Genomic DNA, 16,093 nt, shown 5'->3' on the forward strand with positions numbered 1-16,093 from the left:
ATTGTGCGGGGTAGCGACCACGTGATTGTGCGGGGTAGCGACCACGTGATTGTGCGGGGTAGCGATCACGTGATTGTGCGGGGTAGCGATCACGTGATTGTGCGGGGTAGCGATCACGTGATTGTATGATGTAGCGATAATGTGATTGTACTGGGTAGCGATCACGTGATTGTGCAGGGTAGCGATCACGTAATTGTGCAGGGTAGCGATCACGTGATTGTGCGGGGTAGCGATCACGTGATTGTGCGGGGTAGCGATCACGTAATTGTGCGGGGTAGGGATCACGTGATTGTGCGGGGGAGCGATCACGTGATTGTGCGGGGTAGCGATCACGTAATTGTGCGGGGTAGCGATCACGTGATTGTGCGGGGTAGCGATCACGTAATTGTGCGGGGGTAGCGATCACGTGATTGTGCGGGGTAGCGATCACGTGATTGTGCGGGGTAGCGATCACGTGATTGTGCGTGTAGCGATCACGTGATTGTGCGGTGTAGCGATCACGTGATTGTACGTGAGCTGTCTTTTTATGGACTCACTCCAACTTGAGGATCTAATAATGTTACCGCAATGTGATAGTGGTAAGGAATGAGTGATAAAGTACTAAAATCTGACAGTCACAGGTGATAATATTTTACTTGAGGATTTCATAGTGAAGTATGTGATGTAGATTAAAAAAGAAAAGCAAATTACATTTGCAAAGAAACAATACATCCAGAGTTTATGCATGTGCACATCTCTAATAGGGAGGTGCAAGTTACAGCTGGGGGACTAATGTAAATAAAGATAGAACCAGCTTTGCTTAGACTCTAACATACACTTGCTTATATGGCTCTTCTGCCTTTTTACTAACAAGATAGAAGAGTAATTCTATTTTACTAGAATTATCCTGTCCTGGAACAGGATTGTTTATTTCTCTGTATTTTTCCTGCTCTCAGGCTGCCTGCCCTCCTCAGCTAAAGTTACATGTTTTCCCTGCTCTGAAGCAGCTAGAGCTGTGTATATTGCAAAATAGTTGTTACAAGTTATCTACTTTTACACTTCCTCTAGTCAGTTGCCCTGGCAACCTACCAATGCTCACAGTTGAGTTTGGTTTAGTCCTCTCCCCCTGCTTTATCTGTGCCCCTTAGCCTGTTCCTGTCTGACAGACATGCAGCCAAAGTGAGTAGACACTTTCTTTTTACCTTCCCCTCAGAGAAGCACTTACCCAAAGCAGAACATCTTCCTCTCATAAGGCAATTCTCCTTACAAGGGACATCTGCTATTACAATCCACATACAAGTACTTTTATACTTCTGTTAACTCCCTCAATAAAGTTGAAGAAAATAGAAGGACTTTGTGTGCTTCAAAAAGGGGACGAGTTAAGCTACATGGACTTACTCACTCACATGCTACATATGAGCCTGGGTCCAGAATATACCCTATGCTTGGATACATACTGTACAGACAGTGGATTTGTGCTGCCTGCTTTAAGGAAGGTCGTTCTTTAGTTCATTCATTACTATTTTGGGGCTTTTATTTTTAATTCAACATTTTAATATTCACGTTGTATTATATAATACAACTTAACATTTTAATATGAAGGGTCTCGAGTGCAGAGAAATGGGGACCTTTTCCCCCTCTCTATCTTCAATTAAAATATATTCATTCTTAGCATTGGTGTTGTACTCCAACTAGAAAAATATTGTGTTTGCCATTTTTAATGCAGTTATTAGGGTGTTTCCTCAATACATCAACCTCCCTACCTCAAAAGACAATGTTTTTAACATTCGTTTTCAACTTCACTTCCTTCTGTAGAGGGTTCATGAAGGAAGCGGTAAGAGCATCAAGATCGATTATCTGACAAAGTACTAGGTTCTGACTGACCCTTAAGATTTATATTTGCTATGCAATGTCTTGCCAACCCCTCTGGCTGGGAAGGGAGGGGAGGTGTTGGAATAAATCAGAAGGCAAAAGCTATAATAGTGGGTGGCTAAGGATCAAAAGGCTGCCAGGGAAGGTGATGGCTGGCTGTTTCCCCAATATACATTTCACATTGGAGCTCTACATGCAGAAAAACAAGATAGATGAGTGACCGCTGATAAGGAGGAAGGAAAATAGAAAAGAGTGGCTAGCAGAATCTGAAAGGAAGTAAAGGCAAAAGTTTGTCATGCTATGTGTGGAATGCAGCTGTGAAACAATCAATCAACTATTGGTTGCACCATTAATTATTAACTGTGAATGTTAACAAAATAGTGTATTTTGTACAAAGGAGGATTCTTAGCATATAGCTATGAAACAATTTGTATGTACATTAGATAAACTTTCCCCTTGCCTCTCCAAAGCTGGATATAGTGTCACTGAACTGTCCTCCTCTAGCAGGTTCAGCAATAATTTACATTCATATTTAATTTACAGTACATTAAGGTATTTCATTTCGTATTAAAATCTTATACTATATTAGTGAAAGCACTGTATGTTTGCCTGCCTGCCTGGATGTCCGGTGTCCCTAGCGGCAATCTCATTGGTCCCTTGGGCCGCCCGCCCCCGCACACACACACACACGGTGTTACATACATTAGCAGCACATCTCCCGCTCTCTTCCCCACCGGTCCCGGAGGCTCCGCCTCTTCCTCCGCCTCTTCCTGTTTCCCGCGCTTTCACCCCCCCCCCCCTCCACGTGGGAGCTGCCGGACGGGTGAGTGAGCTGCCGGACGGGTGAGGGAGCTGCCGGACGGGTGAGGGAGCGGCCTTCACCCCCCTTCACCTCCCCTCACTCACTTCCCCTCCACCCCCCCCCCCGGCGCTGCTACAGTCAGCGGGGGAGCGGAGTGATCACCTCCCCTCACTCACTTCCCCTCCACCCCCCCCCCCCCCGGCGCCGCTACACTCAGCAGGGGAGCGGAGTGATCACCTCCCCTCACTCACTTCCCCTCCACCCCCCCCCCCCCCGGCGCCGCTACACTCAGCGGGGGAGCGGAGTGATCACCTCCCCTCACTCACTTCCCCTCCACCCCCCCCCCGGCGCCGCTACACTCAGCAGGGGAGCGGAGTGATCACTTCCCCTCCACCCCCCCCCCCCCGGCGCCGCTACACTCAGCGGGGGAGCGGAGTGATCACCTCCCCTCACTCACTTCCCCTCCACCCCCCCCCCCCCGGCGCTGCTACACTCAGCGGGGGAGCGGAGTGATCACCTCCCCTCACTCACTTCCCCTCCACCCCCCCCCGGCGCCGCTACACTCAGCGGGGGAGCGGAGTGATCACCTCCCCTCACTCACTTCCCCTCCACCCCCCCCCCCCGGCGCCGCTACACTCAGCGGGGGAGCGGAGTGATCACCTCCCCTCACTCACTTCCCCTCCACCCCCCCCCCCCCCGGCGCCGCTACACTCAGCGGGGGAGCGGAGTGATCACCTCCCCTCACTCACTTCCCCTCCACCCCCCCCCCCCCCGGCGCCGCTACACTCAGCGGGGGAGCGGAGTGATCACCTCCCCTCACTCACTTCCCCTCCACCCCCCCCCCCCCGGCGCCGCTACACTCAGCGGGGGAGCGGAGTGATCACCTCCCCTCACTCACTTCCCATCCACCCACCCTGGCGCCGCTACACTCAGCGGGGGAGTGGAGTGATCACCTCCCCTCACTCACTTCCTCTCACTCACTTCCCCTCCACCCCCCCCCACCCCCCCCGTCGCCGCTACACTCAGCGGGGGAGCGGCCACAACACACTGCCTCCCGCCTCAGATCCACGTGGGAGCTGCCGGACGGGTGAGTGAGCGGCCTTCACCTCCCCTCACCCACCCCTCACTACACTTCTCCTCCCTTCCACATCCCCTCCACCTCCCCTCCACCTCCCCTCACCCACCCCTCACTACACTTCCCCTCCCTTCCACATCCCCTCCACCTCCCCTCCACTTCACCTCCCCTCCACCCCCCCCTTAACCTCCCCTCCACCCCCCCCTCCACCTCCCCTCCACCCCCCCTCCACCCCCACCTTCACCCCCCTTCACCTTCCCTTCACTCCCCCTTACAACCTCCCACCACCTCCCCACCTGCCCCTACGCAACAATATCACTGACCAGCTGTCACCCGCACTCGCCACACACCCGCCGCCTCACACCCTAGCAGGACCCCGACCCACAGCCAGCACTCACTACCCACGCGCCACCCGTACTGAACACCCACCTGCCGCCTCACACACGCTCACACCCTAGCAGGACACACGCCTCACATTTTCACATCACTTATGTCACCAAAATATACACTGTACTGTGGTTTGTTTACAATAAACCATTTTTATACAACATCGTATTACATTTTCTTCCATCTTTCTTTTCAACATTATTATCCAACCTTTACAACAAATACTCACCTATTGTTCCACGATTTATAAATAATACTACCTATTACGCATTTACATCCCGGGCAACGCCGGGTCTCTCAGCTAGTGATATTATAAAAGGCAAATCGGGCGGCACACTGACTTTTGCTTATTTACATCTCTGGATATGTGATAGGGAAGCGTTGTACAACAAAGTCCGATTCCCAATGTAACTGTGGTATTTGAATGACAGGGATCTGCTCACTATCCCAAGGCTGTATTCTCTTCTGCTCCATATAGTGAACTACCTCGCCCTCGCCCGTCCCGATACCATCTGGAGGCGGGTACTACATGCAAACGAGGGGATCTGAGTTGGAGAGTTCTTCACGGTGCACTGAGCACGGCAGAGTACTTGGCCCACTTCACGGACTCCCCCACCACCTGCCCCTTTTGTGGCAAGTGGGAATCCGTGTACCATATTTATTTTAGCTGCGCCAGACTGCAGCCCCTCTTATCTACCTTGAGCGGCCTTTTCCTGCAGTTCTGGCTGCACTTTTCCCGTCACCTTTTTATTTTGTGGCGCCTTGTGTCCCAGGACAATAAGCCTAGGGATTTCCTCACCAATCTGCTCCTGGCATTGGAAGCAGTATTTGGAAGGGGAGATCCCAATGAACATCGTGGCCATGTTCCGGGCGCCGGTGTGCATGTACGGCGAGTCCACTGGGATGGTTTGAAAGTTTGCCTCCCCGTGGGCGTCAGGCAGGGTTCTCTGCTCGGTGTCCCCCCAACTTGATTGTTTTACACTCACCATCCCTATTTAAGCGCATTTTAATTTATTAACAGTGCACATATCACTTTATTGTTTATTTCACTGGCATCCATCCATTTACTGGGTGAGGTTACGATTCGTCTGCTGGCCAAGCAGTATATGCTGGTAAAAAAAAATAGGCTCTCTGTCCCAGAGATCCTTGCTGGAATTCAATCCATTGCATCACACCTCTGACATCAGCTGTTATTTAAATGCCTTCCAATTTATGACTACAATTGAAATGAAATGTAATGCAGTCATGAACTATATACCATGAATCAGTTTCTGATTCAGTTATTACGTAGTCCAGGCACACACCAAAGGGCAGTAAAACAAGGAATCACAAAAATGCCTTCAATATTACTACACATAGAGGCGTCATTTGGTAAGGAATTCATTGACGGGGATACAACTCAAGCTTCCAGCCATGTTTTAACGCACACATTCTAGTTTGTACGTCCTAAAATGGTACAGCTTTGCTATTGTTAGTGAGAATTTGAGGGTTTTCCCCTCTACCCCTCCTTCAATTAGGAGATTTTACTAGGTAAGATACGTCAAACACACCTACCTGCCAGGAAGGCAGAGGAGACACAGGAGCAAACGTATCAAAGTATCCGGTGTGCAAAACTGGGGTGAAAAATAGCACAAGATTTATTTATGGAAAAAAATAACTCTAGGATTTTTATTTTCTTTAATAAATCTAATCATTTTTTTCCTTTCAGTTTTTTTACTTTGGTAAATTTGTCCGCAGTGATTGGCCCAGAATCACAGTGAATTAAAGGCAGGAGCTTGCATACTTAAAACCAACACCCTAACTACAGCACTATACACTTTATCCCTCTTTAAATGGAAGTGATTCTCCTATTTCTGTAAATACGTATTTGCAATAAAATTTCAATGAAAATATCTCTGGGAAAAAAAGATGCTGCAATATTCCCTAAGGGACATAAATGTGTGTTTTGCTTAGTTAAGTAACATTTGCGAGGATAAGGGAAAGGGATCTTTTCTGGGCTCGCACTGACTTCCTTTCTCTATCTTCCGAGTGAGTAATCAGCAGAACAACAGGCAGCAGTTATGGCGTTTGCAGAAGGATATGTTAATAAATAGCACTCTCAGTCAGCGGGAAACCACTCTGTCAGTAGTAACACTTTGCCAGTCAAAGCTGATTATCATGAGCTTGCATATTTAAACGACAGCTGTTTATATGCTGATCCACTCAACATAGCGGAAAAAAGAAGCATTTGGCATTTCTGTTGCCCATTTGGAGGTCTGTGTGTCAAGGCAATCTGAGTTTCATAGTGGCAATATGTTAAGGGTGCCCCATCTGTGTCACTTGGTGATCTGGGAAGCATCTGGAGAAGTTAAGCAGCAATTCATAAAATATTGACCTTTCTGTCTCTAACGCCCTTTTTCCCCCCTCGAGCCAGAAAAGAGTCCGGTGTGTGTTGGATGGGTGTGAGATGTGAGTTGGAATAGACATCCCTGGCTAATAATCTGCATTAAATGTAAGAAACTTGCCTAACAACCTTCTGAAACGCTATAAATCGATAATTTCTAAATACCAGTTACTGTGTGCTGCCGAGGGTGGGCACACTTCTCTTTGTCTTCATACATTGATACTTAAGGGCTTGTGCAGGGAAATGTGATAGCCTTTATGGATTGTTAACAATCGTTAAATGGGTATCACACTTCAATGAATAGATCTTCAAGAGTTTCTGGTACATTACTTCCTTAGTAAGGTGTCTGGTCCTGTAAAGGGGGTGGGAAATGGCACAAATCTTTTGCAGAATCTGGAAAGCACTATGTCACAAACAACCGTTACCATGGATCTGCTGTTAGGAAGACAGTCAAATAATCAGCATGGGAACAACGCACTTGCATGCAAAAAGAGTGTTTTAATAAACTATAAAGTCCAATGTTTCGGCTGCAACAGGCAGCTTCGTCAAGGTGAGGGCCGAAACGTTGGACTTTATGGCTTACTGAAACACTCTTTTTGCATGCAAGTCCATTGTGCCCACGCTGATTCTTTGATTGCATTACTGTCATTTGGGACGTTGCAGGATTTTCCCTCAGCAAGGACCGGCATTACAGGCAGACCTCGGTTAACCAACGTAATCTGTTCTGGAAGTAGCGTTGGATAGTGAAACTGTTGTAAAGTGAGTCCCATGTTAATCAGTGGCGGTGAGCGTTGGATAATGCATTCCGGCGGTGGAAAAAGGCCCTTAGGGTTGCATTTTAAAGCGTTGGATATGCCATTAGTTGTAAAGTGAAACATTGGATAACGAGGACTCCCTGTACCTGTACTGATTCATTTGCCCTTTTTTTCTGTGTGCCTGCATGACTGTACCTTCTCTCTCTGCTGTTAGGAAGAGCCATAAGCAGCAGAAATTCATTTTACAGGGCTCCCAAGGTCCAAGGACCACAGTCAGAACCACCACAGATTTGTCACGAGATTCAATTGTAATACTTGCAAGGTTTCACTAAATATTCAGTATAGCTGACATCTATACAGTATGTCACTTTGGGCGAGTGCTAAGTAAAGGTGCCTCACAGCCTTTTGTCTTATTGTGTTTCCCCCTTTCTATTTTCTCCCTTCAGTACTTTATAGTGAAAGCTGTATTTTCCCCATGCATTCACTTGCCACGCCAGGTTTTATTCTGTTAGCCCAAATGGTTTACAGACGATAAATTATCCTAGTATACTTTTTCACTTTTTAAAATCACTGCAGTGTTTTTTTTAGAGGTGGGCGTTTTCCTCAAATGTTAAAAAAGCAAAAAAATGTTTAACTTTTTTTGTTTGAGACCCATTTGTTGAAGAAAAACATAAAAGATCCTAGTATATTGTTCTACACCCTTAGCTAACACTGAGCCAAAGTAAGCATTTTTTTTAAAGTGTCTTGAATATATTTCATCCAAATGGCTTCATAAAAACATCAATTTGCATTCCAGGAGAAAAATACCGGGGGGAATATTTGGTCTAGTGGCTTCCAAATCAGTGACTCATACAAAGACCTTTGTTACTGCCAGAGCCATTAATTATATGCTTCTTGATTAGTGAAAGGTTTGGCAAGCTTTTGGCTAATACAGATTTTTGCATTATTTTCAACACAATTAGCAGTTTTTTTGGCATGTTTGCCTATGTACTTTCTTCAAGTCTGATATGGCTACTACAACTGTGCAAGCCTGCCAAGGAAAACAGTCTCCAGAGACCCACACACTGGCAAGGCTCTGTTGTCTCTAACGTTTTAACAAGAACCTTATTCTGTGAAAGTACAGTACTAGTTTGCAACTTTCTTTCTTTGGTATGTTAGTTGGAGCAATAATTACCAGTGTCTGCTTTTGAACTTGATGTGCCAACTCTCATTTCAGCCATGTTTGAAGAAGTCTTCTCCACCATACGTACCAAATGGCCCTGGTTTCTTCTAATAACACAGTCCAGTTGAGTTGGATAACATGCACATTGTGCATATTTGCCACTGTCTTGGATAGGAAGAAGCGAGTCTAGTTTTTGTGAAAGTAGCACCATCACGTAATGCAGAGTTCCCTTTGAAGGTAAAAGTTGTTTAAATCTTGTATAGTTTGTTCCATAATTACACAGGTACATAGTTGATGAGGTTGAAAAAAGACGTGTCCATCAAGTTCAACCTATGCTAAATTTATATCCTATATCTATACTTACAGTATATTGATCCAGAGGAAGGCAAACAAAAAAAAAACCAGTGAAATATCATCTAATGATATCTTATAAGGGAGAAAATAAATTCCTTCCTGACTCCAAATATTGGCAATCAGATTACTCCCTGGGTCAACATCCTTCCCATGTTTACATTAGTTCCATAGTGTTAATCTGTAGAAAAACTATAGCTGAAGCTGGTCGGTATATAAAGGTGAAGTCCCACACAGGACGACACTGAACAAAACAGTTTAGTACGTTTAACTTAGATGGCTGACGCTTTTTGAAATAAGATGAAGTATACAAATAAAAATCTGTTCACATTACTTACACTGCACAGGAATTTATTTATTTTTTAATCCGGTAAAAGATTTGGAGAAAACTAGGGCAGATGTGTAATGTATTGCTCCATGTCACAAGCAGACTTAGATTATCCCAGAACCCAGTTTCTGGTATATTACTTTCTTGGTAGCTTGTCTGTTCCTATAAAGGAGGGGAAGAAGGTAGACATCTGTTCCAGAATGTGAAAAGGAGCAGTCAACACTAACCTTTACCATTGATCTGCTGTTAGGAAGAGCCATACCGAGATGTGCGTTGCCTGAAATGAATGGGCTCAAGGGTCAGTGATTATCACGTGTGGTCCAGAGACCACAAGTTGAGAACAATCACAGGTTTGCAGTAATATTCCACTGCAATACTTTCACAGTTTATCTCTATATACAGTGTTCGACAAACCTATAGTGGCGAGCTCCTATTGGCCCAAGCAGCACACGTTTGGTACTAGGTGGCGAGTAGATTTTTTTGTTCGGCGAGTAGATTTTTTGGTGATTTGTCGACCACTGTCTATATATATATATATATATACACACGGTATGGTTTACATATGTATGTCACTTTGGGCCATATCTACAAAGCAGTGCTAAGTAAAGGTGCCTCACGACCGTTGTTTGTCTCATCCCGTCTCCCTTTCTCCTCTTGAAGCAAACAAGCAAATCAGAATGTGTATACTCAAAAACAATACATTCTTAAACTAATCTTCAAGACAGAGGTAAATTGGGGGATAGTTGTGAGAACATTAGTTCAAAATTACTCATCCTCAGTAAGGAGATGCATCAGTGAGTTACACTCTTTTGGAACAATGTTTTGGTTGAAGAAATTGGTTCTCTCTCTCTCTCTCGTCTTATTAGTTGGTTATCTGACTTTCAAGAATGTAATTGATTCTCAACCTTTTTTTACGTGAAGCAACCCCTGTTGGAAAATATTTGTTCTGTGAAACCCTAATTGATAAATCTTATTGCCTACTCATCAGACTTTTGCTAACAAAACTGTATGACTGATCCCAGGCAGTATAGTGTCTTGAGCTTTTGGGGTGAACCCTCACTTAATATGGCTCCACACTGCACCTCATTGTATAGATAGATAGTATGGGTGTATAGCTGTCAATTAATGCGGGGGCTTCCAAAGTCACGTCCCACAATGCCTTGCCACTGTGGATGCAAAGCATTGTGGGGAGCGACTTTGGAAGCTCCGGTTTTACCACCCATGCTAAGTTGCAGTTTGGCGCCTTGATAAGTGTGCATTTCCCACACAGGCTCAGGAACCCACTATACTGCCTGGGATTTGCCATTACAGCTATATGTTTTGGCCAACCCCTTGGTTACACCTCACAAATCCGTAGGGTTCCCAAACCCCCTGTTCGTATCACTCAAGTATGTGAATGAATCGGATTACTTTATCATTGAGCTGGAGCAAACAAGAAGGATGAGCACCCTTTCAGGATCTCCTTCATAAGCAAAAAAGGAAATTCTCTAGACTAAAATACTTATACTTATCTGATTTTGTTTTAAAGCCATCAATGATCTACTTTTAACATATTATACCTGTCACTGTCATTCAGTTTGGTCCCATGTGGTCCCATGTAATATGATTTTCTAATTGTCAGGGTTATTGCAACCATGTAATTTGTTGCACTGTTGGTTAGATGCATTCCTGTGGTAGGTGGAAGGTACGGCAGGTATGTGCAGATAAATCATAGATTTGAGAACAGATGAAATCTTGGCCTACCTTGCATTGCCATTTACTTAACTGTCATGCCGAGTGTAGCTGATAGGTTAACCACCTGTATCTTGTACCATCATTGGTCAGTCCCATCTATTACCTTTTTTGCCCACCCGTGCAGACCAGAAGAGTTCAAATTTGGTGAGCTTTTCAAAATTATTTTCATTCATTTTTCCCTTCCTGCAGTGATACAGAAGAAGAATAAAAAAAAGAAGTGCAGCACTTTTACCAATCCCTTCGTTTAAAAGAACAATACAAGCAACATTAAAATAAAAATCTAGTTTAGGGCACAGGAGATTGCAACACATTAACCCTTATTTATTAAGCCCTAAATCCTTTTTAGGGCTGGAAGACAAATTAGGACCCCTTCGGTTTTGGCACATGCCACTTAATAAATATGAGCTATTATGTACAGTACTGCTGCCCTCTTTTGACTGTGAAGTGGGTTTTAAAGCGCTGGGATTTCACACAGACACGTACAAAAGCCAGAGAAAAACTGTGACCTGCCAAACTCAGCCTCTTATTCCTAGCGACAATGATTATTATTTATTTTTTTGTGTGTGCCTTGGTTAGAAAATACTTCCCAGGATATTTTTCTTTCCAATAACGTTTTATATATCTAAAAAAAATATCTCGTGATACAACAAATGTCCGGAATAAAACATCATGTTGGGATTCTGTTTGGCAACGCTGAATGCAAATATGTGTGGCTGCAGTGTGATCATCGTAGTTACACTGGGAACGAATCCCTCCAGTTACTTGTGGTTGCAGCGCGCAGTAAGAGTAATAGTGTATTAGTGTGTTTACATTGAGAGCTTGGGTTACCAGTGTACGGACCATGAAAGTAAAGCTACATCAAACAGACTGTATTAATGCTATTCAGAAGCACAATTAATTAATTGACGGCCCAGTTTGCATCAACTGTGGCAACCTTGTGAGGTTCTTTAATAGAGAAGGTTAGTAACAGTTGCCTGAAACGTGGGGCCTCCTCGGAGCTGAGCCATGTTCCCCCAACCTCCGAAGACCTCCAATTTCCTGGGAAAAAAGGGATTTTCATTGTTTGTTGTTATTGAAAAAAACTGCAAACGAGGTCAGCTGGGGTCACCATTAGAAAGCTGCCATGTCTTCTCCCCTTGAGATCGACACTTTGTATTGCAGGGGTGCGCAAACTGGGGGGTCGGAAATTTTGCTGGAGGGGGGCATGGGCGGTTGTAGAGGCCCCGCGCTCTTCCCCCAGGCATTTAACTCAATGCCGGGGGATCGCGTGAGGCCCCTGCAACACTATACTTCCTGGGATTCAGCCGGCTGTGTGACGCGTTGCCACGGCAACGCTGTGTCAAATGACGCCGTGGGGCCATGTGACGTGACACTTGTCAAATTACGCCACGGATTACGTGACGTCACATGACTGAGGCGTCATTTGACGCGGATACAAGGTGGGGGGGGTGGCGCAAGAGCTGGGGAAGGGAAGACAGGAGGGCACAGCTTCAAAAGTTTGCACTCCCCTGTTCTATTGGACGCATGAGCGAGTCCTGGCACCATTCCATCCTATGCTCACTTAATTTCATCTCTGGCGCCCCCCCTGGATCACAAGATAGCTACAAATGGCATTAAGAGATGAATAATATTTTTTTTTAAATGTAGTACGTATCATCTAATACTACAGAACTGATTTATAAAAACAAAAAAACAGGGAGGTAGGATATTGCTTGGATGGCCTCTTTTAATGTACTGTGACACGCGGGCCAATAAGAAGCCGCGACTGATGACATTGGGACTTCCTACTGGCCCTCATGCAGCAGATTTAAAACTCCATTTAGTGTCCCCAGCAGGAGATGGGACAGAGGGCACATTCGTGTCTAAGTGTCTCAGGATGCAGGGGGTTGCCTGGAAAACTGGTAGACGGAAAACAAAACTTTAAGTATATGAGGGGCATTTTTCGTGCTGAACCGCTTATGCTGCTCATTACATGTGGGTCACTTCAGATACTTCTATGAGTATTAACATAATCACATAAAATAGCCATTTTTTTTCCTGATCACAGTACTGTTTATGGATATATGAGGAAAAAAAAGTGGTTGTTGTTTGTATATATAATTGTACTAGCTGATATACCCGGCGTTGCCCGGGATGTAATTTTGGGTGGGCGGGCGACAGAGTTGGGCATCCCCCCCATGACAGCTAGATGGGTGACTGAGTTGACTGAGTGGGTGGATGGGTGACTGAGTGGGTGGGTGACACTTGACTGAGTGGGTGGGTGACTTTGGGTCGGTGGGTGGGTCGGTGACTGGGTGACTTTTTTTGGGTCGGTGACTGGGTCGGTGGGTCGGTGACTGGGTGACTTTTTCTGGGTCGGTGACTGGTTTCGGTGACTGGGTTGGGTCGGTGAGTGACTGGGTGGGCGACTGGGTGGGTTTTGGTCGGTCGGTGAGTGGGTGGGGTCGGTGAGTGGGTGGGTGGTTTTGGGTGACTGAATGGGTGGGTGAGTGGGTGACTGACTGACTGGGTGACTGACTTGACTGGGTGGGTGACTAACTGACTGGGTGGGTTGGTGACTGACCCCCTGACTGACTGGGTGGGTGACTGACTGGGTGGGTGGGTGACTGACTGACTGGGTGGGTGACTGACTGGGTGGGTGACTGACTGATTGGGTGGGTGACTGACTTACTGGGTGGGTGACTGACTGACTGGGTGGGTGACTGACTGACTGGGTGGGTAACTGACTGACTGGGTGACTGACTGACTGGGTGGGTGGGTGACTGACTGACTGGGTGGCTGACTGGGTGGGTGACTGGGTGAGTGACTGGGTGGGTGGGTGGGTGACTGACTGACTGGGTGGGTGACTGACTGACTGGGTGACTGACTGACTGGGTGGCTGACTGGGTGGGTGACTGGGTGAGTGACTGGGTGGGTGGGTGACTGACTGACTGGGTGGGTGACTGACTGACTGGGTGGGTGACTGACTGGGTGAGTAGGTTGACTGAGTGGGTGACTGAGTGAGTGGGTGACTGAGTGAGTGGGTGGCTGAGTGAGTGGGTGACTGAGTGAGTGGGTGACTGAGTGAGGGAGTGACTGAGTGAGTGACTGGGTGAGTGAGTGACTGGGTGGGTGGGTGACTGACTGACTGGGTGACTGACTGACTGGGTGGCTGACTGGGTGGGTGACTGGGTGAGTGACTGGGTGGGTGGGTGGGTGGGTGACTGACTGACTGGGTGGGTGACTGACTGACTGGGTGGGTGACTGACTGGGTGAGTAGGTTGACTGAGTGGGTGACTGAGTGAGTGGGTGACTGAGTGAGTGGGTGGCTGAGTGAGTGGGTGAGTGAGTGGGTGACTGAGTGAGGGAGTGACTGAGTGAGTGACTGGGTGAGTGAGTGACTGGGTGGGTGAGTGTGTGACTGGGTGGGTGGGTGAGTGAGTGACTGGGTGGATGACTGGGTGGGTGTGTGGGTGACTGGGTGACAGTGGGTGGGTGGGAGACGGTGGGTAACTGGGTGACAGTGTGTGGGTGGGAGACGGTGGGTGACTTACCTTGACCGGGTGGTGGTTCCTGGCGGCAAACGGTTCCCATCCTGGCACTGATATCCCCGTGGCATCTGGCTTGGGCAGGAGGTGGGTTCGGGAAGTTGCAGGGGGGGGCAAGACCGTTCCCCGTTGGGAGCGAGGGGGGAGGAGCCTGGAGTTTGCGGCTGGGGCAGGAGACCCGCGCCGTGCTTCCCCTCCATACGGGAGCCGGTGCAGGACGGCGCACGTGAGGGTGAGTGCAGGAGGCCCGCGCCGCGCTTCCCCTCTGTTCGTCGTTGGGAGCAAGGGGGGAGGAGCCTGTAGTTTGCGGCTGGGGCAGGAGGGCCGCGCCGCGCTTCCCCTCCGTCTGGGAGCCGGTGCAGGGCGGCGCACGTGAGTGTGATGGTTCGGCTGGGGATGTTGCGGAGCGTCCGGGTTTGGGTGAGGGGGGGGAGTGACGGCCACCAGGAGGGGGGAAGGAGAGCTGCGGTCCGGCTGAGGGGAGAGTGAGGCCACCAGGAGGGGGGGGGGGGGGGGTGTTGGTCAGAGGCGCACGTGGTCACGGTGTGAGGAGAGTGTGCTTGTGTGTCTCTTCTCCCTGCCTGGCTCCTCCCTGCCTGGCCCGCAGACCAATGAGCTGTCCAGCAGACATACACACACAAACATTGTTTGAGACTTATATATATATAGATATGTCTTAGCACCAGCAGTGTGCCCACCCCTCATCATTATTGTTCTATCTAGGCCGAGCGGGCATCTCCGTTCTTTTGCACCAGCAGTGTACAGTAAGCAGCGTTTTGCAAAATGACAATACAGGAAAAATAGAGTACAAACAATTGGGATATGAGCAATTGGGATAAGAGCAGCAGATGGAGGCCATTCACTGCAAAGCATGCAGAGTCTAGTATTACAATGGGCTCGATTTAGCTTGTTCGGGTCTACTTTGTTAGATGGTAAATTTTAATGGGAAAACGTGAGAGTGAAAAATGTGATTAAAAGATGGGCAAAAGTTATAGACATATATTTGTATTAATGAAAACACTTTTGAGATCCCAGAAATGAATTAGTAGAGGAAAAAAAAAACAGGAGCTTGGCCAGACAGTATTAGGAGGAGGTTCATGTGTGACCAAGGTACAAGGTTTCTCCGTCGGATCGAACAAGAGTTCATAGCAAGGTCTCTGCTGAAGTTGATTAGCCTTGATTGGTACTCATTTTTCTTAAAAACGCTGATCACTTCTCTTCAGAGTGAGATGAAAAATACCAGACAAATTCCAACCGTGCTTAGGAAACACAGAAGGCAATCAACTTTTAAATCTTTGGCAAGTTATGAAAAAAAAAGACCCACCAGAGCAGCAGCAAGGGTCCTGTACAAAGACTATTTAAATTCCTATTTATAGAGCTATGTGGGTACATTCTGAATTGTAACAATACTTTAAGAGCTTAAATGGATCCATTTTCTTATTTTAATGAGTTTTTATATACTGAGCATCTTTTGATTTCTATAGCAGGCATGTAGCACACTTCCCCAGCAGTGCAAGATATTTTTTAACACTTTCCTGGTTGATAATTTGTTGCCAAAACTATCAACAGTTTGAGTGGCAAACTGTAACAATAGATAATGTTACTTGAGTAATATAAGAATACATTGTAGCTGCTGAGTTACACTGACTGAAGGATTGATTGAAACTGAAAGGCAGCCATTTAGTGAACACTGGGAAGTAGGACCTTTGCTTATCGATCACGGAAGAGCTTATCAATC

General features: G+C 46.9%; 1 protein-coding gene across 9 annotated transcripts in view; it reads left to right on the plus strand.

Annotated features, from left to right (window-relative positions):
* PTPN13 (protein tyrosine phosphatase non-receptor type 13) overlaps window positions 1-16,093 on the plus strand; it is a 285,427-nt gene that overhangs the window by 44,864 nt on the left and 224,470 nt on the right. For 2 of the 9 annotated variants that reach the window (XM_075605884.1, XM_075605874.1), the window contains exon 2: window positions 8,470-8,652. The exons of the other annotated variants lie outside the window; for them this stretch is intronic. The gene's annotated coding sequence lies outside the window, so the exon portion shown is untranslated. The remainder of the gene's footprint in view (window positions 1-8,469; window positions 8,653-16,093) is intronic. 9 annotated transcript variants of the gene reach the window in all.

This window comes from Ascaphus truei, chromosome 1 (genome assembly GCF_040206685.1).
Source record: "Ascaphus truei isolate aAscTru1 chromosome 1, aAscTru1.hap1, whole genome shotgun sequence".
In the NCBI taxonomy this organism is placed as follows: domain Eukaryota; kingdom Metazoa; phylum Chordata; class Amphibia; order Anura; family Ascaphidae; genus Ascaphus; species Ascaphus truei.